The sequence below is a fragment of the Leuciscus leuciscus genome, assembly GCF_965113295.1.
Source record: "Leuciscus leuciscus genome assembly, chromosome: 21".
In the NCBI taxonomy this organism is placed as follows: domain Eukaryota; kingdom Metazoa; phylum Chordata; class Actinopteri; order Cypriniformes; family Leuciscidae; genus Leuciscus; species Leuciscus leuciscus.
In genome coordinates, this window is record NC_138745.1 from 22,909,752 (window position 1) to 22,934,307 (window position 24,556).

Below are 24,556 nucleotides of genomic sequence, written 5' to 3' on the forward strand. Positions count from 1 at the left end.
AAAAGGCCTTCGTCCTTTGCTACATCACATGTCATTATCACAGCGGAATCAAGGTTTAATGGGCTCATAAATGATGTCAGTGACTAGCATTGTCATTTTTCCCCGGCTGTTGAGCTGGACAGAGTCCACACTGGCACACATGCTCTCAGCATACATCTGCTGTGTGCAACTGGCCCATTAGCGCAGCCCTCAGCTAGAGGTCAAGCGTCCCATTCTGGCCAAAAAAAGAATACAGCACAGACACATGGCCTATCATTCTGTGTTAAAGATAATTAACACACTCTCTCTCACACACTTACACATACACAAGCACAGGCAATATGAGTGTGCCCAAATAACTTCACCAATAAATTAGATGTGTGTCAGGCAACATATACATCAACACATGCATTGCCCCAATTCATTCAACAGTCATGACAAAAGGATTATGATGTGACACCTTTAAATAGTCCCCCCATTTAATTCTTAAATGCATGAATGTTTGCCAATCATTATTACATATTTGGGTCTTTAGCGAGTAGCGACCCGGATCTATATCTAACACGGATGGATCTCTACCTGTTGCGATAATATAAAACTCTCCTGATATTAGAGAAGTAATTACAGAAGAATAAAACAAAGCATATTTTCTTTTTTAACCTTTTGGAGCTTTGAAGTTTTCAGTTTGAGCAGATGTTTTATACCATCATCACTGTCGTCATCAGAGCTCATTTCCCAGTACATTCAACATCTGGTTCATATTTGCAATCTCAAACATATTCTCAAAACTATCATTTTCAACATCTTCAAAATCGATTTCGATCGCTAACAGCTTCTTCACCAGATGCACCATCAAGTGACACTGACACTAATATTTGATTCTGTTCAGTACTTGCTCTGCAGTAAATCGCTGAGCCATTTCAAGTTTTGCTGATGATAACTTTTCTGCTGATGATACCTATTCTTTTGTTTTCTGCCTGCAGTAACTACAAGTGAAATGTCACTTCATCATTTTGTATTAGACATCGCCACCTTATTCAGTCATCAAAGATTCAATTATTGTTGTGCAGAAATAATATCCCGTCCCATAAATAAAAAGCAGAACAAGACAGAAATGTGCTGATTCTAGATAAAAAAAATGAAATAAAATAAATAGTTATAATGGAAAGTGGTGCAGTATGAGTAGATTAAAAAATTATTCAAAAACATTAAAATATATATATTTTTTTAAATAGATAAATTATTAAAATAATCCATATTTTGTTATTAAATCAGATTACAGTTGTTTTCTTTTTTCTCTTGCTTGTTTAGGTATCTCTGAAATTATGTGAAGCAATAGAGTGTTACCCTTTGATCAATGTAAATAGCGCAGGATGCTAATTTTGGTGGTGTCTAAAGGCACTCTAAAGAAATTCATTATCCTTTTTTATATATATATATATATATATATATATATATATATATATATATATATATATATATATATATATACATCTGTGAAAATGGAACACAGATCTACAGTATGTTATGTGTTGAGTGGACTTCAATGGCTGATTTTACTGATTAAAAAAATAAGTAGGGAGAAAATTCTTAGTGTGCACATTACAGCAATTATGATAGTGGTAGCTGGCTTATGATTGATGAAGGGGAGAATACATCGCTGAAATATCAGAGAATGGCACAAGAACCTTCAGATGTATCAGAACTACTTGTGATCATGGCAAAATGGTCCAAAATCTATCTGGCAAGAAAGTATGTTTTTAAAAGCTTTTCTTTGTCAAGCAAGCTGAAATAACAGCCAGTTCACGCTGTGTAATACATAAACCTACTTTAAAAAAAATTGTATTATTATTTTTTTTTTTATATGGTAAGTGCATTCCAACTAAATGCACAAGATTTTAAAAGGCCAAAAATATATAAGGCTACGTGGAGGTATATTTACAGCACAATAAATAAATGCTGGAAATTAATTGTGATTAATTACTTCAATTGTTTTTTTGTTTTTTTTGTTTTTTATTAATGTATTATAATTTGGCCATGGCTAATAAATCAGTGCCAACAGGTAGAAGCACCACATCATTAGATGGGCACACAACATAGATATGATCAGTTCCCCTCAGGGTTTCCTTCTCTGTCTCCTCTTCTTCAATCCATGATTGTATTTGCTGCCATCCTCCCTATCTGAAAATCTAGTATCCTCCACTCCAGAACTAATAAAGTTATATCTGTTCTGTAAAGACTGCTGACCTAAAGCTGGGCAATGTCAAAGCATCTACTAGTGGTGTTAAATAACCGTTACAGTGTTTCTACAGGACCCAGATTGTTTCTTGTTGTATAATGGATAAACAGAAACTGTTGAATAACAGGAACTCATAGAGACAATTGTATAACTAGTTTCATAACATTTTCAGCATATCAGCACTTGTAATGTAAATGTAAAGTGAATGTAGGGAATTTAAAGGGTTAATTATGATTTTCATAATTTACTTTTAATTACAGATATCATATCAGTCAAACTGAGTTGGTCATAAATGCATTACTATGCGTGCATTATATTATACATATGCAATGATAGCATTATACAATTGTTTTCATGGAATACAAAATGTCATTTTGTAAAATACAATTATTTTGTCAAATGTGACCCTGGACCACAAAACCAGCCACGGGTAAATGTTTTGAAATTGAGATTTATACATAATCTGAAAGCTCTATGATTTAACAATTAAATGAGTTTAACATAAATTCCATTGATGTATTGTTTGTTACTTGTGGACAATATTTGGCCGAGATACAACTATTTGAAAATCTGGAATATAAGGGTGCAAAAAAATCGAAACATTGAGAAAATCGCCTTTTAAAGTTGTCAATTTATATTCGCAATTGTGCTGCATTCACTCACAAAAATAAATGTTTTATATATTTACGGTAGGACATTTACAAAATATCTTCATGGAATATGATCTCTACTTAATATCCTAATGATTTTTGGCATAAAAGAAAAATCGATCATTTTGATTCAATCAATGTATTGTTGGCTATTGCCAAACAAATATACCTGTGCTACTTGTGACTGGTTTTGTGACCCAGGGTCACATATTATTAAAATAAAGAGATTAAATAAAAACATAAATTGTTTTTATGGAACTCATTCAATAAGACTGTGATAATAATAACTACTAATAATAAAGTTATTTATTTAAATAATTAAAAATGTAAATATAATTGAAAAAGTGATTGTTATTATATTATTATTATTATTATTATCATTATCATTATAACAAATAAACAAATCAGTCCAAAAATGTTATTATAGTAATAATAATAATACTATTGCACTGTAAAATAAAATTGTGTAAACAATAATAATAATAATAATAATAATAATAATACAAATAATATATTATTATATTGGTAACACTTTAGTTTATGGTCCAATTCTCACTATTAACTATTAGCATGCATATTACTAGGATTTTGGTGGTTTATTAGTACTTTTATTAATAAGTACATATTATGTACAAGGCACATATTAATGGCTTATTCTGCATGACCACATTCTACATCCCCTAATCAATACCTACACTTAACAGCTACCTTACTAACTATTAATAAGATTTTAGGAATTTATTGCGGCATAGATCGTAGTTAATAGTTAGTTAATCGTGAGAACTGGCCCCTAATCTAAATTCTGGACATTATATTATTAATATAATGTAATAATATTATTATTATCATATTATCAATATTATCATTGAACAGTACACTTACAATAGTAATATTTTTGCTTTTATTTTGGCAGAAATCCCCAGGAAGACCATAAGCTTCTTATTGATTAAAAAACGATTTCTAAACGATTTTCATTATAAATTTGGGAAGATGTTGCATTTTTAGAATGCACACTATAAGCAAATCAAACCCAGTCCAAACCCATTTTGCACGCGTGAAAAATGATCACATTGCTGCACTTCACTCTGAAACACAAAGTGTGTCAGACTACAAATGCGACTTAAATTGTCACACTGTAGAGCCCTGCTATGCTCTACTATCCAACATTTTATACTAAGAATTGGATGTTGTTAAACAAGTACATTTTATCCACAAGTAACAGCTTTCTTGGCACCTATAGCACTTGAAAAGAGAAATTCAGCTAACAGCTCCAATGGCATTATGGGATAGCAAAGTGTCTCCTGGTTGCTCACTTCAGAATCTCAGCAGATGCAGTTCATCATCCGGGTATTGTTCACTGACTGTGTCATGAATACTGAGTGTTTGGATATCCTACTCGTTTGACATACTCTTTTTTGCATTCTGTGGAGCAGGGAAGTACGTTTCTTCGGACACGGGGAGAGGGAGGAATGTCTGCTTTGAATGCTCGTCGTCTCTCGGGTTGGTTTGTGTCAATCCATGAGGGAGCAGGTAAAGAACATTACCTTTCCATGCCTCACTCTCTTTCCGCACCTCACCCTGACAAAACCGCTTCTTTCAAGAGAAGACATGTGACTTCAGGTGTCTGGCTGTGCGTTCAGGGACGCTGTTAGTTTCACTCTGTAGTTTTCATGCATCGTCCCTAATCTGCAGAGAACAATCATTAGCAATTGATGTCGAGCTTTATAAATGGTTATGACTGTAGACTACATAAACAGTGCCATAAAAAGTTAGAGTTGTTTCCTACATTAATGACCATTTAATGGTTCTCCTCCCGCTTTCTCTAATTTGTATTCTGCTCATGGGATGCAGTATGTACTAGGTTTCTTCCCTCATCCCTTTGCTAAATCCCTCCCCCCATCTCTTTCTCCAACGCTCCACTTGTCTGGTGAATGGCAGCCTGAATTTAGTTATTTTTTTATTTTTTTACACAGGCCCATTAAGCTCTGGAATTCCACTTTGCCAGTGAACCAAATCCCTGTCTCCTGTCTCTTCTGTCTTTCCCTATGGACCGTCCTGTGAATATACAAGATGGTTTGTGTCACCGCGCTGCCCTGCGCTCTCAGACGCAGAAACACTGCAGAACAGTCCTTCCACAGGCAGATCTCCCAGCCTGTCGTTCTCTGAACCCTTTGCTCTAGATGCCATTGCTTTCTGCTTTTCTTCTTCAAAATATCGCTTTAATTAGTCCTTGTTCTTATCTTCTCCAGCAGGAGCTGTTTTATGTGCATATCTTTAATCAGGCACATAAATGTAAAGCATAGGATAGAGCATAAAGTCATAGGGTGGATTATATATTTCTTTGTCCAGAGAAAATTGCATATTTAATGTATTGAGCACTTTTAAACACATGCATATTTAATTATAACAGATTATGACATGAGAAATCTATGTTTGTTAATTTCATTGAAGATTGAGAGAAGACTCTGAAAAATGTGAGCGAAATTCTTGCACTGTCGAGCAATACAAGAACTGAATTACACTTTGTTTTCTATCTTCTGGGCAAATAGAAGTACAGAAAATATTCTGCTAATTTCTCCCGTGTTGGTTTTTATGTGGCAATCTTTTTTTCTTTTTTTTTTTTTGTGGTTGCCCCTGCCACTGTTTTAAGTGGGTGGTTCTGGCCAGAATAAGCTAATAAACCAGACTGTATGTAACACACCCAAGTGTGAGTTATGGTTACAATTAGGGTCAGAGTTTTGGCTTACAGATCTGTGAAAAAACAATAAGAGCCTAGTGTGTCAGTATTAGGGATGTCACAGTGAGGGAATTTTCTTACTCGCTTTTCAATTCGCGCTCGCTCTTTGCTTTAACTTTAGATGATGGTGCACCCATTGTAGTTGGTGCCCTACGAAGACTGCATACTGACTGTACATTTTAAGTACAAGAAAATATATTTATCAATGATGCTACGGATCTGCTGCACTGTACAGCTTGTGCTGTATAGAGCTGACACTTTCAGTTTATAATTGTAGTGTCGGTTGTCCAAGTGAACTAAAAAAAAAATATTTATATGAATAAGCAAAACTACTGGTACCTCAGTGGGCAAGTAATGTAATCAGTGTATGGAACACAATGTAACACCGGTAACACCTACTACCGCAGCAAACCTAATCAGCATATAGATGTTGGAGAACGTGGATTTAGATCCGTTTGGTTCTTTTCAACAGAACATCTCCTTTTGGCTCTTTCACACTCTGATATATAAATGAACTGATTTACACATCAAAAGTGGGAGGCTTCCCTCCCGTGTGTGACCTCTCCTCTTCTGTGGTCTTACCTCCCTCCTAGATATCAAAGACCGTGAACATCAGGAGATTTTTTTTTTCTTGTGTGTCTTTGATATTTTTGTAGCTTGGGTTGCAGCTGCAACTGAGGTTCGGACAACTCGGACATCGGACGTAACTGGTTTCCTAAATTATCTAAACATCCTTAGAATAAACATTTACTTGAGTCAAAATTGTGTCAAACAATAAGACATATTTTAGAGAATATACCTTGAATTAAGTGTATTTTTCTTGTATATTTTTCTTGTTTTAATTATAAAGCTAATTTATGCTTAAAACAAGAAAAACTATTTCTCACGACAAATTCTCTGAAAACAATCAGTAATATTTGTGAAATTTTCTCAAGTAAATTGATTTTAAGATGAAAAAAAAATACTGATCAAGAAAACGATTCTTGCTGTGCACTCATTGGCATGAACATTTGATTGAATTTTCTCTCTTTTTTTATATTTAGTTTTTACACCAGATTAGCATATTTTTCTTTTTTCAAACTTCTTTTGTGAATGCGTCTGTGTGTGCGTGAAGTTGACCAAGGGAAGCGGGGTAGTTACAGATGTAATAATTTATATGCAAATCATCACAAGAATTTCCAGTAATGAGATGACATTGTGAAAAAGAACAAAAATGACCCTAATGCAAAAAAAGAAAAGGGGATTTAATTAATGCAATCAAAGGACTGCGAGCTAGATCAGTTGGGTGATGAATATGCTGTTGCATCAGACTGAAAACTGGACCTGAAAAAAAAAAAAAAAAAGGCTTTTTTATCCAGGAGAACATTAAGTAAAGGTTGTGTAGCTTGAAGCTTAAGGACATTCATGATTTCATTTCAATGCATATTCTACACATTTTCCTTTTTTTTCCCTTTTTTTTTTTCTTCTCTGCTCATATTAATAATGTAGGAAGGATTCATCCATGGTGACCTTGCTGTTGCTATGTATGTCTTCTCCTAGTTTAGCCTCCTTATTCAAAGATGTGCAGCTCAGCAGTGAGCTTAGTGACAATGCCTCACAGGCATATCAGGGCTGTGGTGAGTCTAGGAATAAAATACATGTGAGACATGTATTCTTCAGGTGAAAGAGCATTCAATGTATGTATTAAATGGATGTCACAGCAGAAAGGAATGCAGACTGAATAGAGAAATGCATGAGCGCCAACACTCACGCATCGAGTTTGCATTTAACATGTAAGATGTGAAATGGAGATCATTTTTAATATTTCTGTCTGCACTATCCATCTCTCATCCGTCATCATCTGTTCTCTTTGACACAAGCCATTTGGATAATTTTGCACAAACTGCACGTCTAGCCGCGATGCCGCGCTCCTCTGAGAGTCTGATGATCTTGGTTATCATACTCACAGTTGTTTCTTTGTTTTCAGAAAGAAGTGTTGACTCATTATCTCCTGCATGCTAAGTATGGAAAGAAATGGACAGCAGGAGGAAGAATGGTTGCCTGGGGTTGCTATCGACGCTTCTAAAGCTCCTTGTGCTTTTACGACCCTGTGAAGCAGACCATTCTTCATCATTATCTGTGGTTGTTAAGAAGCAGCCTCATCTGTATGCCCCTCATTCGACGCATGGCTTGCTCACACAGCACACATTGACATTCAAGTCCAGGTGTGGTTCAACTACAAAAACACAGCTCAGTGCTAGACCAGAGCTATGTGCGAGAGATTTCAGACCTTTGGTTTGTGATTCATTTGATTTTTGTCTTGTTCCATGTGTTGTTCTGGTCGCCATTTTGCTCTTACTTTTTATTATTCTGTTTATAATGATCTTGGCGGCTTTATTTGGCACTGGACATGGCCAAGGCTCTTGCAGACAAGTGCCCGCTCTGTGTCGGTAAGTGGTGAAATGGTACTCTGGCCTGATTACGGAGTGAGGCAGTCTGACCGTCAAGCCCTTTAAAGCAGACGTCTATAGTGCTGTTTTCATCCATTCACAATAAATGATTTATTCCCCAACAGACATTCATTGCTGTAAAACAGAGCTATAACTGGGCACTTATTCCCTACTTAAGGAGCTGGCATGACGCAAAGACTAGACGACAGGCATTCTGCAAAGGTAGCGACTCAGCAAAGTGACATGGACCAGAACAACAGATCCCTTTTTTCCACAGTGTGGTGTTACTTAATACCGCTATGTGCCATCCGTGAACTAATTATATTGTAATGAAGCTGTCAAAATAAGGCTGATATTTATGAGCTTAGGCCTGGTGAGCAGAACCGAAGGAAATGTTTCAGTATTTTCACTGCCATTATTTAATGATGCCTGGGGATGGGAGTTGCAAAGAATCAAAAGATTCAGATTTTGACCGGTTATTGTACCTTAACATTCATTTAGTTTTTGTTGTAGTACTTAGAATAATTGATCATATATAACACTTAGGGATGCACCGATATGAAAATTTTGGCCAATACGATAACCGATATTTCTTTATATTTGAAAGCCGATAACTGATATATTGGCCGATAAATCTAAATTCAATTTCTTATATAATTTTTGAGTGCCTGATAACAAAAACAAAAGTCTCACCATGTCCCAAGCACACAATTATTAAATGGCCTCATCATTATAATTGTATATAGCCTATATGACAGACTTATGCTGCACATGTTGCACTTAACTGTATTTTCCTGTTGGTGCTGTTAGCCTCGTGGGCAAGTGCGCTGACATGTAGCGCCGTTGTGCTTCGGGCGACCCGAGTTCGAGTTCCAGCTCCTGGACCTTTTCCGATCCTGTCCCCCCTCTCTCTCTCTCCCACCTCACTTTCTGTCTAGCTACTGTCCTATCCTAATAAATGGCAAAAAACAAACAAACTGTATTTTCATTTTTTCAAAGTGATTCCTGTCATATTTCAAGCAATTCAAAACCATCACAGCGAACATTGCACTTTTGAAGTATCTCAGCTGAAGGAAATAATCCATTATTTATCGGCTTTAATATATCAGCCAAATTTTGGCTGCGCCGGTAAACTTGACAACCGCACCACCGCGGTTGTAAAGCGCCACCGCGGTGGCTAGTACCGGCGGTAGTTCGCCTAAAAAAAAATGTTTGTATATGAATGCTGTTTAACATTAATATTATGACACACAAAGCTTTGTTTACAAAATAAATAATAGGTTAGCAATTAAATGTAATATCGCAGCCATGGAAAAGTTTAAATTCATGACGAATGAGAGAGTTGTAGCCTACGTGAGCCCATAAACATAAGCTTTGTCGGCTTTGAATTCTGGTTTGCGATCTGGTCACCCGATTATTAGCGAATTTAAAAATATTCCATTAGTTATTCTTATAGAAAGCTTGAATTATATACTTTTAAACAAAACAATTCAAAACGAAAATAAACCGACTAGCATATGCTTGTGTATTCCGTATGAAGTGTGCATTTCTCTCTAGGCGCGTTCACTGCAAAGAGTGAGCATCGTCAACTTCATCTTTGCAGCCCGACACTGACACACAAAAAAAACAAACACTTTATTAATAAACAATTCAAATGTCTCCTTGCTATCTTTGACACGTTCATAATCATTACTTTTGCCAGTTCTTTGTGACAGCTGTTATGTGCGTTATTGGCAGCGTCACCCTCCGGTTACGCATCACCACTGCATCAGCACCAGAACATGGAGATTTTATTTTAGAGAATGATCGCACAACAGACATTAGAACATTAGATATTCTATAATTAAATCAACTAATCGAATATTCAAAAATCGTGACTCATCCCTGCATGGAATGAATCTCTTTTTTCTTTTCCCATATCTTCACTCGCGTCTCACCCAAAGACGCGTTATAAACGTTTCTTCCTTTGTTCGCTTTTAGGTCGATTATTTTCGTATTCTTTACTGTGTTAAAGTAGAAAAAACGCTGTAGGACAGATAGCCCACATTTTTACTTATAAGTCAAATTCTTTTTAACACAGTTTGTGCTTGTTAGACATGATAATTGGTAAGAAGCGTCAAGTTCATTTTGTAAAGCGCGTTTCACAACCGCGGGTGATTTTAGTTTGGCTTTCTCTGGCAGCGCGCAAACAGCCTAAATGCCTTGCCCTTGTAGAAGATAAAATTCGCTCTTCATACCTTTTACAAGTAGAAAACATGATGGTCTCGAAAAGATCGATGGTCTCTTTCCTGCTTGTGTCCCACATCCCTCTCAATGCGCAGAGCGGTAGGCTATATCACGCGCCTTTGTGTGGAAATATTAACCGAAATTTTTTCTTAATTTTTTTTTATTTTTTAAATAGATTCAACTTTATTATATTATGTAAGTTACCAGTATTTACTGATATTTATTTCAATGCTTTACAGGCTTTAGTTTGTTGTTTCTTTGTTTTTGTTTAATTTATTTATTTCAAAACACCCCCCACCCAACAACCGCAACACCGCCGGTATTTGGGTCCATTACTACCGCGGTGGTAAAAAACTGCCACCGTCACAGCCCTACCGATACCAATATGGTGGCCAATATATCGTACATCCCTAAAAACACTGGTTGTGCTGGATGTTTGTTTGTGGCTGCATATAAATATGTTATGACGGTGTGTCTCTCTCTTTACATTCAATTCAGACTTTGCTAAAACAAGGAATTCCTGATAAATTGGTATATTGGAACCATATCAATTATTTATTTAATTGGGACTGGTTATAAATATACAAATATACAGTCGTGGTCAAAAGTTTACATACACCTTGCAGAATCTGCAAAATGTTAATTATTTTCACAAAATAAGAGGGTTCATGCAAAATGCATGTTGTTTTTTTATTTAGCACTGTCCCGAATAAGAAATTTTGCATAAAAGATTTTTACATATAGTCCGCAAGACAAAATAAAAGTTGTGACAAAAAACTGACCCCGTTCAAAAGTTTACATTATTTTTAATATTGTGTCGTTATTTGGATGATCCACGGCTGTTTTTACACATCTTCATCCTGTATTCAAATATGCAAAAGATGCTGGAAAACCAAAGAATTTGTGGGACCTGGAGGTTTTTTCTGAAGAACATTGGGCAGTTTAACTGCTCAGGACAAACAAGGGACTCATGAACAACCATCACAAAAAAACTAAAACAAACAAACAGCCATGGATCATCCAGGAAACGACACACAGTATTAAGAATGTATCATGTATGCTAAGAGTGTATCTAAACTTTTGAATAGGTTATTTTTGTAAATTCAACTTTTATTTTGTCTTGTGGACTATACGTAAACATATTTTAAGTAAAATATATTATTCAGGACAGTACTAAATAAAAAATAACATGCATTTTGTATGATGCCTCTTGTTAAAAATATATTATTAGACTGTATAAACTGATAAAATATATTTTTTGAAATACGTTTTTTTTATTCACCAAGGCTATAGTTTTTGATCATTCTATCATTCTAATATGCTGATTTAAAAGTTGTGCATAAGGTGCTTAGCAGTTGTGCTGCTTAATATTTTTGTGTAAACTATGATATTTTTTTTCAGGATTTTTGTTGAATAGAAAGGTCATAGAAAGAAATGTTTTGTAACATTATTAATGGTTTTACTGACACTTTTGATTAATTTAATGCATCCTTGCTGATGAAAAATATAAATTTCTTTAAAAGGGGTTATGAATTGAAAAATCTTTTGGCAAAAGAAGTCATTGTACTATTAAAAATATCCTGTAAGTTTCAGAACACAAAAATCTTCCTCATTAGTCCAAAAGCAACTTTTATTGAAACCAAGCTGCCAAAATGTCTCGTTTCGGATTTTGCGACGAAAGACCGCCTCTGTGGAAGATGATCAATGCCGTTTCTACATCATTGCCTCTTTGGCTCCGCCCACTGATTCGCGCATGAAGTAGGAAGTGAAGTAGTCTCGCAAAGCCAGACCTTCAGACTGACGGCAGAAGGTCTGGACTCTATCACAGCTTTTCTTGGCCAAGGTCTACCCAAGAAGACGTTTGACTGACATGTAAGGCATTATGTTTAGGGGCGTGACAATATAATGTTGATTTCCCTACAATAACAGACCGGCGTGCATCTAATAAATTATTCATTCAAGAACGTTGTGCAAGTTTACTGCAACAATGGAGCCGTGAAATTCACATACTTTTGAAAATCCAGCGTTTAGTTGATCCTGACAAGCGCTCATTGTCACGGTTGTAAACACAACGGCTTTCTTCTTCCACAAGGGGTTTTGGCGTCACAGCATTTGTTTCCAGGTGGACCGAAAAAGAACGCAACACACACGTCTCCCGGACATCCTGTAGAATTCAACCAATCAGATCGCGACTTCGAAACTCCTGAAGTGTTTCCAGAATAGTGTGCCACATGCATCAGACGTTCAGCCATAGTCCGTGGGCGGGACATCTGAGGCTGAGACTAGAAGTGAAGTAATACGAGAGAAACGCAAACACAGGATTGCCCGAATTACAAAACGATAGAGATGCCTCTGAGGATTACAAGACGTTTTGCAGTGCCAAGTTGTGGAAAAACACAACTTAGATGTAAGACATTGTTCATTTGTTTGCTTAATTTTACTGCAGATTTATTATTTAAAAACAAGACTGTTCAACGCAGGCTTTTCAGAGAGGCTTAAAATAAAAGACGATGCAGTGCCGACTATATTGAATCCGACAGTAATGTCACAACACTTAAGTGTGATTAACAACGTTTTTACTATGTGTCACTCTTGCTTTTTCCGTTACAGATAGTTTGATATGTACGCACTCTACTTAAAATGATAAAGCATATGCAATATTCATAAATGTTTCACATTTGGAAAATGTTTAAATTATTTAACATGATTAACACCTTTCTGTATTGTCCTAGTTATATAATGTATAATTTAATAATAATGTCATATAATGTAATAACTACCTCACAAATACATAAGGATGAATAGGATAATTACTAAATAAAGATGATTAATAACCATACTGTCACAGACTGGAGTATCCTTGGTGTTTGAGGTGTAGGTTCGTTGTGGATGTTTCGGGATTAGAATTAAACATGTATGGTTGAATTTCACTGGTTGCTATTTTTTCAACTTAGGAACTTTTCAAAATAATTCCTCATGTGTAAGAGCGGGGACCGGGGGACATTGATATTTTGATATTTGATATTGACAAATGATATTTTAATATGCAAAACTGTTACGAAATCATAGCAGTGAGCGTTTACTTCAAAGTCTTGAATGCGACATGCATACAGTGGGGAGAACAAGTATTTGATACACTGCAGATTTAGCAGGTTTTCCCACTTACAAAGCATGTAGAAGTCTGTAATTTTTATCATAGGTACTCTTCAACTGTGAGTGACGGAATCTAAAACAAAAATCCAGAAAATCACATTGTATGATTTTTAAGTAATTAATTTGCATTTTATTGCATGACATAAGTATTTGATACATCAGAAAAGCAGAACTTAATATTTGGTACAGAAACCTTTGTTTGCAATTACAGAGATCATATGTCTCCTGTAGTTCCTGACCAGGTTTGCACACACTGCATCAGGGATTTTGGCCCACTCCTCCATACAGACCTTCTCCAGATCCTTCAGGTTTCGGGGCTGTCGCTGCGCAATATGGACTTTCAGCTCCCTCCAAAGATTTTCTGTTGGGTTCAGGTCTGGAGACTGGCTAGGCCACTCCTCATGATCATTGATGCCCCACAAGGTGAGATCTTGCATGGTGCCACAGACCGAGGGAGATTGACCGTCATCTTGAACTTCTTCCATTTTCTAATAATTGCGCCAACAGTTGTTGCCTTCTCACCAAGCTGCTTGCCTATTGTCCTGTAGCCCATCCCAGCCTTGTGCAGGTCTACAATTTTATCCCTGATGTCCTTACACAGCTCTCTGGTCTTGGCCATTGTGGAGAGGTTGGAGTCTGTTTGATTGAGTGTGTGGACAGGTGTCTTTTATACAGGTAACGAGTTCAAACAGGTTCAAAAGAAAAACTAACAGGTCTGCGAGAGCCGGAATTCTTACTGGTTGGTAGGTGATCAAATACTTATGTTATGCAATAAAATGCAAATTAATTATTTAAAAATCATACAATGCGATTTTCTGGATCTTTGTTTTAGAATCCGTCTCTCACAGTTGAAGTGTACCTATGATAAAAATTACAGACCTCTACATGCTTTGTAAGTTGGAAAACCTGCAAAATCGGCAGTGTATCAAATACTTGTTCTCCCCACTGAATCAAAATGCAGTGTTTCAAAGAGAGGGTCAAAAATAGACTATTGCTTCTAAATTATGATTTTTTGTGTGTGTATCTTGCTAGTATATAAAAAATTCCGTTCATGATCCCTTTTCAAAAATTTTACTGATCAGAAACTTTTATTATAATCTATTTTATTAGTAGTGTGTATAATATAATAATCTTTAGTAAATCTCAAAATTAATATACATTCTTATTTGTACTATACATTGGTGATGCTTAATTTGAATTGTAGCATATTTTACTGTAAAATTCGTATTTCTATACAATTTTTTCTAAATAAAAATACGTTTTTGAACTTGACATGAAAAAAAATTTGCGTTGCATTACTAACTAAAACGTCTACAGTTGTGATGCTGTAGATACAATAACACTGCATTTCTGGATGCATTTTCAGGGTATTTAGTGCGGAGCCTTGCACACATCAGTGGATTTATGGATGAACAGAAAATCCTCCATTCGGTATTTGTCTTTTGTTTTTTAGAACTGGAACTGGTTTTCAGTTTCCAAGCCCTCGTGAGGTTGGGAATTTCCTCTGTACGAATGTGTGAGTTTGACTGAAAGCCCACAGAACGCACACGGCTTAGGGATCCTGCACTGTCTCTGATTGATGTAGTGTGAGGTGGAGTAGCCTGTTCGGCCTGTTCCCATCTAACAGATTCATGAGTCAATCACACGGCCCCAAATAACTCTGGCCAGCAGCATTTCTGCAGGAAAAAAAAACGCCTGCAGGAGGTGACATCCTGCACTGGATGAAATAAACGCAGGCTTGCCCTGTAGACAGAAATCCCATGAGCCCTGTCGGAGCTGCCATTGTGCTCTTTTAAAGGTGAATTTAAAGCCTGACCTCAGGAACAGTAAAGGTTAAGTAGAATCCGCTGTGAGGCCATATACCATGTGTTGTGTATGTGTGTGAAGGTAAGATGCACAGTGTCATAACCACCCCTCCTCCTTCCCCTCCCCTCTTTTAGCCTCCCATCCCATATGAAATACACTCAGCCCTTCCTCCAGTAGGGGGAGGGAAAAAATCACACCACATCAATATCGAACGGAGGGAAGATTGTATTTTAAAATTCAATTTACTGAAGCTGAATGAGGTGAAAACGTGTCGGCAGGCTTTCGCTGACCCATAAGAGGGTGGCAGCGTTGCTGGTGGAATGAGGTCATGCTCTGATGGGGCGGGGCAGGGGGTGTGGCACTTGGCCCAGACCTGTGCATGATCCAGAGCACTACTGCTTGAAGGACTTCTCTTATCTTATTATCAGTATGCATTAATATGAATTGGGAAAATATGCTTAATTATTTACTTGCCTTATTTCTCCCATGCTTTATTTTTTTCAGTATAAGGACAGTGAATGGTCGACTGGGGCGGTCAAGCTGCAACAAACAAACAATGAAAGTATCATAAAAGTGGTTCATAAGATACAAAAAATAAAATGTTAAGAAGCATTGTTTGTTATTGTAATTATTGTCTGAATGATTTGTTTATGAGTTGGACCGATCCAGTTCTTAAATTCAACACATAAATTCAAACTACTTTGGACTAAAGATTATAAGTGAATGACTACCTAAATTTCAGTTGATTCCTCACACAAATCAATCGTCAGAAAACTTTTATTTTGCTTTTGTGGCCATGTTACTGGAAACAACTTGTAAAGACGAAATGGAGGCAGTCGGATCCATCTGCAGAACTTTATTGAAGCAGGTAACGAAACAAGGTAGCACTAAGCATAAAACACCAAGGAAACACGTAGCAACATGCAGCGTGGCAAAACAACACTTCACAAAGAAACAAAGAACAAGGCAGTCCAGATATAGGGTGGATAATGATTAACAGGTGGATGTGATGATGCTGAGTGGCAAACCCAAACAGGGCTGGGAACTAATGATAATGATAACAGGGGGGAATGATGGGAATTGCAGTTCTAGAATTCAGGTGACAAGGAGCGAACGAGACCGGAGAGAGGTGAAGGCGTGCGCTCAGTGACAGGCGCGCGCTCCGTGACAGAGCCCCCACCCTGCGAGCGGCTCCGGAAGCGAGGACCTGAACGACGACGGGGTCTTCCACGGGGTCTTGGAGCAGGACGATCTGGGTGAGTAAGATGGTAGGTGGTAAGAAGAGCAGGGTCCAGGACGTCCTGAGACCTGACCCAAGAACGTTCCTCAGGGCCATAGCCCTCCCAGTCAATCAAGTATTGCAGTACCCCGCCGCGACGTCTGGAGTCCAGGATCTCTCGTACCCGGTACGCCTCCTCGCCTCCAACCTCAATTGGGGGAGCCTGCACGGAACCGACCCCCTCCTGGACCTCCTCTCTCCTGGGAGCGGCAGCGAGTCTGAAAAGAGACACATGAAAGGTGGGTGAGATTCTATAATGTGCTGGGAGAGCCAAACGAAACGAGACCGGAGTGATCTGCCGAAGGATCTTGAAGGGTCCAATGAAGCGAGGGGATAATTTCTTGCTTGGGAGCCTTAAACGCAGATCCCGGGTGGAAAGCCACACCCACTGTCCGGGTCTATACCGAGGACCCTCACGTCTCCTTCGATCCGCATGAAGTCGAAAGTGGCGGATGGCACGTTGCAGATGGACATGAGCGGTATTCCAAGTGGCCTCGCTGCGTTGCAACCATGTATCCACCGCAGGGAGGTCTGACAGCTCTCCTGACCACGGGAAGAGAGGGGGTTGGAAACCTAGGACGCATTGGAAGGGCGTTAGACCAGTGGCAGGCTTTACCAGGGAGTTTTGGGCGTACTCTGCCCAGACCAAGAATCGGCTCCAGTCCTGTTGGTTCTCGTAACAGTATGTCCGCAGAAATCGAATGAGGTCCTGGTTCAACCGTTCAACCTGACCGTTAGACTGCGGATGGTATCCGGAGGTGAGGCTGACGTTGATGTTGAGTTTGGAGCAGAGTCCATTCCAAACACGGGAAGTGAACTGAGGACCACGGTCGGAGACAATGTCCTCGGGGATGCCAAAAAGACGAAATACATGATTGAGAAGTTCCTCAGCAGTCTGCATGGCAGTAGGTAGACCCTTAAGGGGGATGAAACGACAGGACTTGGAGAAGCGATCCACGACTGACAGCACTGTGGTAAATCCCTGAGACGGCGGTAAATCTGTTACGAAATCCACAGAGATGTGGGACCACGGGCGTTGAGGAACTGGAAGTGGCTGTAAGAGACCGGCAGGTTTAAGGTGGGAAGATTTGACTGTGTTACAGGTGGAACATTGATGGATAAATTTGATAACATCAGCCCGGAGTGTGGACCACCAGAAGCGGTTGGAGACTAAATGTACAGTAGCAGAGATACCTGGATGTCCCGCGCTGGGTGTGCAGTGAACCCATTGAAGCACCCGCTCACGGAGCTCGAGAGGCACAAAAAGGCGGTCCACAGGACACTCGGGTGGTACAGGAAGAGCTTGTTGAGCCTCAGTGACCTCCGAGATGATATCCCACTGCACAGGTGCCACAATCAGAGTGGGAGGCAGGATGGGTTCTGGCTTGGTGATTTCGTTGAAATCCTCGAACTGACGAGACAGAGCATCCGCCTTCCCGTTCTTGGACCCAGGTCTGTACGTGATCCTGAAATTGAAGCGAGAGAAAAATAGTGACCAGCGAGCCTGACGAGCATTCAAACGCTTGGCGGACCTGATGTACTCAAGGTTTCGGTGGTCTGTGAGGATGGTGAAAGGTTGACGTGCCCCCTCCAACCAGTGCCTCCATTCCTCCAGGGCAGCCTTCATGGCTAGAAGCTCCCGGTCACCCACATCATAGTTGCGCTCCGCCGGGCTTAACTTGCGGGAGTAAAAGGCACAGGGAAACATTCTCGCGGGATTACCGTGACGTTGGGACAGGATCGCACCCACTCCAGTGTTCGAGGCGTCAACCTCCACGACGAACTCCCTCTCCGGGTCTGGATGATGGAGGATGGGTGCGGCAGTGAATCTCTCCTTCAGCTGATTAAACGCTGCAGTGCACTCAGAGGACCACCGGAAGCGCCTCCCGCCCTGGAGAAGAGATGTGAGAGGAGCCACAATGAGACTGAAGTTACGAATAAACCTACGATAAAAGTTGGCGAACCCCAGAAATCGCTGTAATTCCTTCACAGAAGAAGGTTGAGGCCAGTCCACCACGGCTTTGACCTTGCGGTCATCCATGAGAACCCCCTCGGTGCCGATGACATATCCCAGGAACGTGATCTGAGTCTGATGAAACTCGCACTTCTGAGTTTTGGCGTATAGCTGATTCTCAATCAAACGTTTAAGAACTGCACGCACGTCCCGTACATGAGCTTCGAGGGTCTCTGAAAAAATCAAGATATCATCAATATAAACAATAACCCTCTGATTCAGCATGTCCCGGAAGACCTCATTAACGAAAGACTGGAAAACAGAAGGACTATTGGACAGCCCGAAGGGCATTACCCGGTACTCATAGTGGCCTGTGGTCGTAGAAAAGGCCGTCTTCCACTCGTCGCCCCTCCGTATGCGAATGAGGTTGTAGGCGTTCCTCAAATCCAATTTGGTGAAGTACCGGGCTGAGCGAAGCATCTCCAGGGCTGCAGGGACTAAAGGCAGAGGATATCGATATTTGACAGTTACCTCATTGAGACCACGGAAATCGATGCAGGGCCGAAGACTCCCGTCCTTCTTCTTGACGAAGAAAAACCCTGCGGATGCCGGAGATGTGGAAGAGGTGATAAATCCCTTAGCAAGCTGTTCCTCGATATACGATCTCATGGCCTCAGTCTCTGGTTGCGAAAGTGGATACACACGGCCGTGCGGGGGAACGGCTCCAGGTAGAAGTTCAATAGCGCAGTCACTGGACCGGTGCGGGGGTAAGAGTGAAGCCTCTCTCTCGCTGAAAGCCTGGGCAAGATCATGATATACAGCGGGAATTCCTTGCAGATTTACTTTCTCGGGGGAACTGTGGCTAGATTCAGGACCATGGAGAGCAGGCAAGCAGTGGGTGTGACAGAAAGGGGACCATTGAGTGATTCTCCTGTCGACCCAGGAAATGAGAGGGTTATGTCTCTCCAGCCATGGCAATCCCAAAATCACAGGATGAAGGGGCGAGTTAATCGTGTACAACTGAATTCTCTCCGTGTGACTAGACCCGAAATTGAGCGTCAGAGGCTGTGTGAGGTATTGTACCTCTCCTGTCCCCAGGGGGCGTCCATCCAGAGCAGCCACTGCCACGTGAGACTCACAAGGAATGAGAAAGATATTTTTAGACAAGGCAAACTCCAAATCGACAAAATTACCAGCGGCACCAGAGTCAATTAAAGCTCTTGTTTCACAACTATTTTCATTAAAATACAATGAAACTTCGATAGTGAGAGAACGGAGAGAATTAATCAAAGGACTCACCGCAGAAGTATCAGTGGATCTGGATCTCACGGGACATGAAGCTCTCTGATGACCGGCTTGGCCACAGTACAGGCATAATTTATTCCGCATCCTTCTCTCACGTTCCTCCGTGGTGAGATGTGTGAAGCCGACCTGCATGGGCTCGTACTCCGTGCCGGTAGAAGGATGAGCGAAAAGACTGGATGTGAGAGGCGTGCGTCGGGAGCGGATGAGGTTGTCGAGACGAATGGCAAGCTCCATAAGTTCTCCGAGAGACATTCCATCGTCGCGACAGGCCAATTCCCCTTGCAGATGCGTTTGCAGCCCCCTTCGATACAGCAGTTTAAGAGGTGCCTCTGTCCACCCCGTCTGTGCTGCCAGGGTGCGGAAGGAAAGCGTGTAATCAGCCGCGGTGGAATTCCCTTGATTTAATGTGAGGAGCTGTTCCCCTGGTTCCTTACCGCCCGCAGGATGTTCAAATACCTCTCTGAATTGAGACATAAACACGTTAAATGAGGGAAAGGTATGATGACCACCAGACCAGAGAGCAGTCGCCCACTCCAACGCCCTCCCGGTGAGCAGTGAGCAGATGAATGAAACGCGGGACGCGTCATTGGGATACAGCTGGGGTTGCTGGCTGACGAATAATTCACATTGCAAAAGAAATCCTCTACAAGCAGCTGGTGAGCCGTTAAACTTCTCAGGTAGAGATAATTTGGGATTGCTTGAAGCCGTACTCACGCTTGATGTGACGTGCACAGGTGCAGCGCTCTGCAGAGTGAGGGTATGAACGGACCCCACCAGTTCTTCGGTGAGATTCGTTAACTTGGCCAGCTGTTGTTGGTGTGCGATTAACACAGATGCCTGGGAATTCACCTCGGAAGCAAGACTCAGGAGGTCTGCTGGATCCTGTGGTGGTGAAGTGTTCTGTAAAGACGAAATGGAGGCAGTCGGATCCATCTGCAGAACTTTATTGAAGCAGGTAACGAAACAAGGTAGCACTAAGCATAAAACACCAAGGAAACACGTAGCAACATGCAGCGTGGCAAAACAACACTTCACAAAGAAACAAAGAACAAGGCAGTCCAGATATAGGGTGGATAATGATTAACAGGTGGATGTGATGATGCTGAGTGGCAAACCCAAACAGGGCTGGGAACTAATGATAATGATAACAGGGGGGAATTATGGGAATTGCAGTTCTAGAATTCAGGTGACAAGGAGCGAACGAGACCGGAGAGAGGTGAAGGCGTGCGCTCAGTGACACAACTATTATTATTATTATTATTATTATTCAAAATGTCTTATGTTAAATTAAGAGATGAGGGTGAGTAAATGATAAGAGTATAAATTACTTTAATCCCTGTTCCTTACCCTAACCCTAAGTAAACTGTAAAAAATGTGAATCATGGGTCTTGTAATTTTCTTTAAAACAATTAAGGTGATAATGAAAAATAATGTGTATATTTTATTAAGGAAATTGTGGTTCAGTGTTGTATAGAAAATATTGAGAACATTTCACTAATAAAACCAAGAGATATTATAATTTTTTTAAGGAAACGTAAGCAGTTTTGAGGTTTGAATTGAGGAGTCAATGAAAAGTTCTGACTTAAACTTGTATCACTTAATATATTCCAATGGAGCTCATGAGGGTTTTATTGTATGTTGAAATCTGCTGCATGAGAGGAGACGATGACACGTATGAGTGGATTTATGAGGAGCGATGGAGGAAACTTTGATCTCTCTCACACACTGAGGCAGGTGTACCTCCCAACCAGACAGGTCCTGTCACCCACTATATCTGCCCTTTTCAGCATGCACACACACACACACAGGCTCATGGACTTGCTAATGGAGGGATCGGGATTCTGGGTATACGAGGGTGTGGAGGACCGCATTGGTCATCATTACCCGACAGCATGAATCGCAGCTTAGAAAAGGATGGCAAAAATAAAAACATAGCTTGCTTCAGTCAGCTCACCAGACACAACCACACACACAGAAAAAGACCCTTTCAAAATGTAGAGCGGCTACGATTGCTTTACGGTATATGGCTTTTGCCTGGGCTTGTATTTCTTTCACAGTAAGAAGCGCAGACTCCAATTGACATATGGCTGCAAATAAACACTGTATATTGTGACCTCTTGACTTCCTGTCTTGCTGCATTCAACGACCTGATAAATAAAATATTTGATTTAGCTTTACTACTTCTTCTGCTTAAAGGATTCGGTCCTCTGAATCAAATTCCACTTCTGCAGGAGCTAAAAGCTGCCATAGATGTGCCCGTAGGAGCCGGTAAGTAGGGTGACAGTTTCCCAACATATTATTTATAGCCCTGTTTGCTCAGACTTTGCGTCCTGCACACGTGGAAAAAAGAAAAAAGCCAGACTCGCTCCTAAAGTGCTCGCTGAATGTCAGAGACTAGCTTTGAATGTTAATTCTCTATATTCTCCATATTCTATTGAGCTCCCTTGACTATTTCACTGATATGTTTTCTGTTAAAGGCACAGTGCAATACTTAATTTTGACTGTAATTCAAGAGTGGGTTTGGGAATCCAATTCTAGCTTGTTTCTGTCATTGATTTGTTGTCTATGATTCTTGGAAAACACGTGGAGTTCTTTTTTTGTCTTGTCACATTCGGAGAGAAATCAGCAGGAAGGTTAAAGTCAGTCTATCATGCGACTCACTGTGTTGTGGAGACTGTGAAGTGAAGGGACTGTCCTTGTTTGTTGATTGGTAGACGCGTATGTCAGGATTCAGACTATTCCTGTCATTACTACAAACAGGCGAGCAAATCAGGTTCTTCTTTTGAGTGTTGGAGCAATATAGAATGATTCCAAGCTCTGAATAAGATGCAAACACAAACATCAATATCATATGAGTTGTAAGGAAATGATGCTTCAACATCAATGTGGCAGATTAGGAGCATAAAACCTGGCAGGATTTTGACAATTCAAAAAAACTAGTCTAGTGTTTTTTAGCCTATATGACTCCAAGTATGCCTTAAGCTGTATTTCAACCTTGTAAATATTCACAGGTTCAAATGTCTGTGAATGCTAGTGATAATTTACATTTCACATTTTTTTATAATAAATTGTTATCAGCATAACAATTTGAGAGAAAAGATAAACACATTTCTGAATGTCTTCCTTTTGTTTTGAACATGAACTGTGCAAAGAAGTTCAAATGAACAATGTTACAAATTTGCATATTAATTAGTGGCACACAAATATGCAGAATCTGAAATATCTCTTACTCATTTTACATGAAAGGGTTTTTCAAAATGTCCTAAATCCTTAAGATTTGTTTTGTATTCAGGTTTAAATTAGATTTTAAATCACAGGTGTTTTAAAACACAATGTGGTCTCAGATTTAGACCTCACTGTACCTTGCAAATAATAGTGTTCAGACTCTCAACCAGTTCTCATGAACTTCTTTTGAAATTACTTCAATTCACAACCTGAATAGCTAATAATTTCTTATTAGATTGAGAATTTTTATTTTGATGATTCACAGGTTGTTTGTAAGGTGACCATGTCCTTGTCAGTTGTGTACATTTAAAGCTTCTGCAACACAAAGACTTAAGTAAAGAGCACACGTCTCTATTTATGTTATGTTAATGTATCTAACATGAAATTATGTTAGATGCATTTAAATTGTGTAAAAAACAAAGCATTAAAATGATTTATTTTGAGTTCAGAAATGTTCTAACTTACTTATCTGTCCCAAAGCACCTATGGTGGACTCTAACCACCTGTTCCACAGGTGGAATTAACCCAACCTGGGGAACAGCGTCCCATCCAAGAATACACCATCACTGCTAGTGTTTGCCAGAATCTTTAGTGCTTCTCTTCTCTTTAGTGCTCCATCACTCCAAGTTGCCGTTTGGATAAATTAAGTTTTATTCAAGGCCGGGAGTCAGCTCAGTCAAAACAACAGATAGACTTCCTGAAAAGAAGATTACACACTCTTATACTGTATATTTGCTGATTCAGAAAAACACTGAGACAGAATCAAGTGACATTAACACGAAGCATTCATGTAACGTGCAAATAACTTGACATTTAACACATAGCATTTGATCCAGAAATAACTTTCTTCTACATTTTCTTTGTTTACGCTCGTATCATCTTGACAGTTGCCTGCCCAATTATTCACTATAGTTTATACAATACAATTTGATCGACATTTATAATGTTAATTTTACCTAAAGTCTGTAAAGAAGAAGTTACCCTCAACCTTCTCAGGCACGGAACATTTCAACCACTGATTTCAACATAAGGTTTGTTTTTTGAATCATAAAAAGGGTACTGAGCAAAATAAAATGGGTAGTGAGCAAAATGTAATGGAAGTACAGTATAATCATTAAAACCCCTGATACAATCAGTTTCATCTTCCTAAAATTAGTTTCATAGCACTTTTTCAAGAACTTTCTCATTCCATTCAGATTTTTTAATTTTTTTATCACAAGTGTCATGATTCCTGTCTTGTGTTCCCCTTTTCTTGTGTGGACTTTTGTTATTTCTTGTTCTATGCCATGTTTTGTAGTCCTTTGTAGTTTTTATGTTGATTAGTGTCCCCAGCTGTATCTTGTTTCCTCATTATCTGTTTGCCCCTGCCCCTTGGCATTTATTTATAAATGAATTTCACTGTATATAGTCTAAAGTATGAAAGAAATGTATGTACATTTTTAGAATTGACACAACATCATTAAACACAACAATACGCCATCGCATTCACGACTCTCCTGTGATTAAAGGCGACACTTCCGGTTTTCTTCCCACCGGAGCCTCGCTTTCGATTTCAAAATAACGGTTGCGTGAAA

The 24,556-nt window shown here is 39.4% G+C and overlaps 1 long non-coding RNA gene across 4 annotated transcripts; it reads right to left on the reverse strand.

Annotated features, from left to right (window-relative positions):
- Positions 1 to 3,750: 3,750 nt before the first annotated feature.
- On the reverse strand, positions 3,751 to 24,337 carry LOC309485105. 4 transcript variants are annotated; one of them, XR_014201060.1, is made up of 7 exons: positions 23,939 to 24,337; positions 23,448 to 23,679; positions 22,419 to 22,574; positions 15,694 to 15,759; positions 8,820 to 8,985; positions 7,552 to 7,692; positions 3,751 to 4,554 (listed from the first exon to the last, which is right to left on the reverse strand). It is a non-coding gene; the product is annotated as an uncharacterized lncRNA (long non-coding RNA). The 4 variants fall into 4 exon arrangements; XR_014201061.1 differs by having other exon boundaries at positions 3,751 to 7,227; XR_014201062.1 differs by having other exon boundaries at positions 3,751 to 7,692.
- Positions 24,338 to 24,556: the final 219 nt, after the last annotated feature.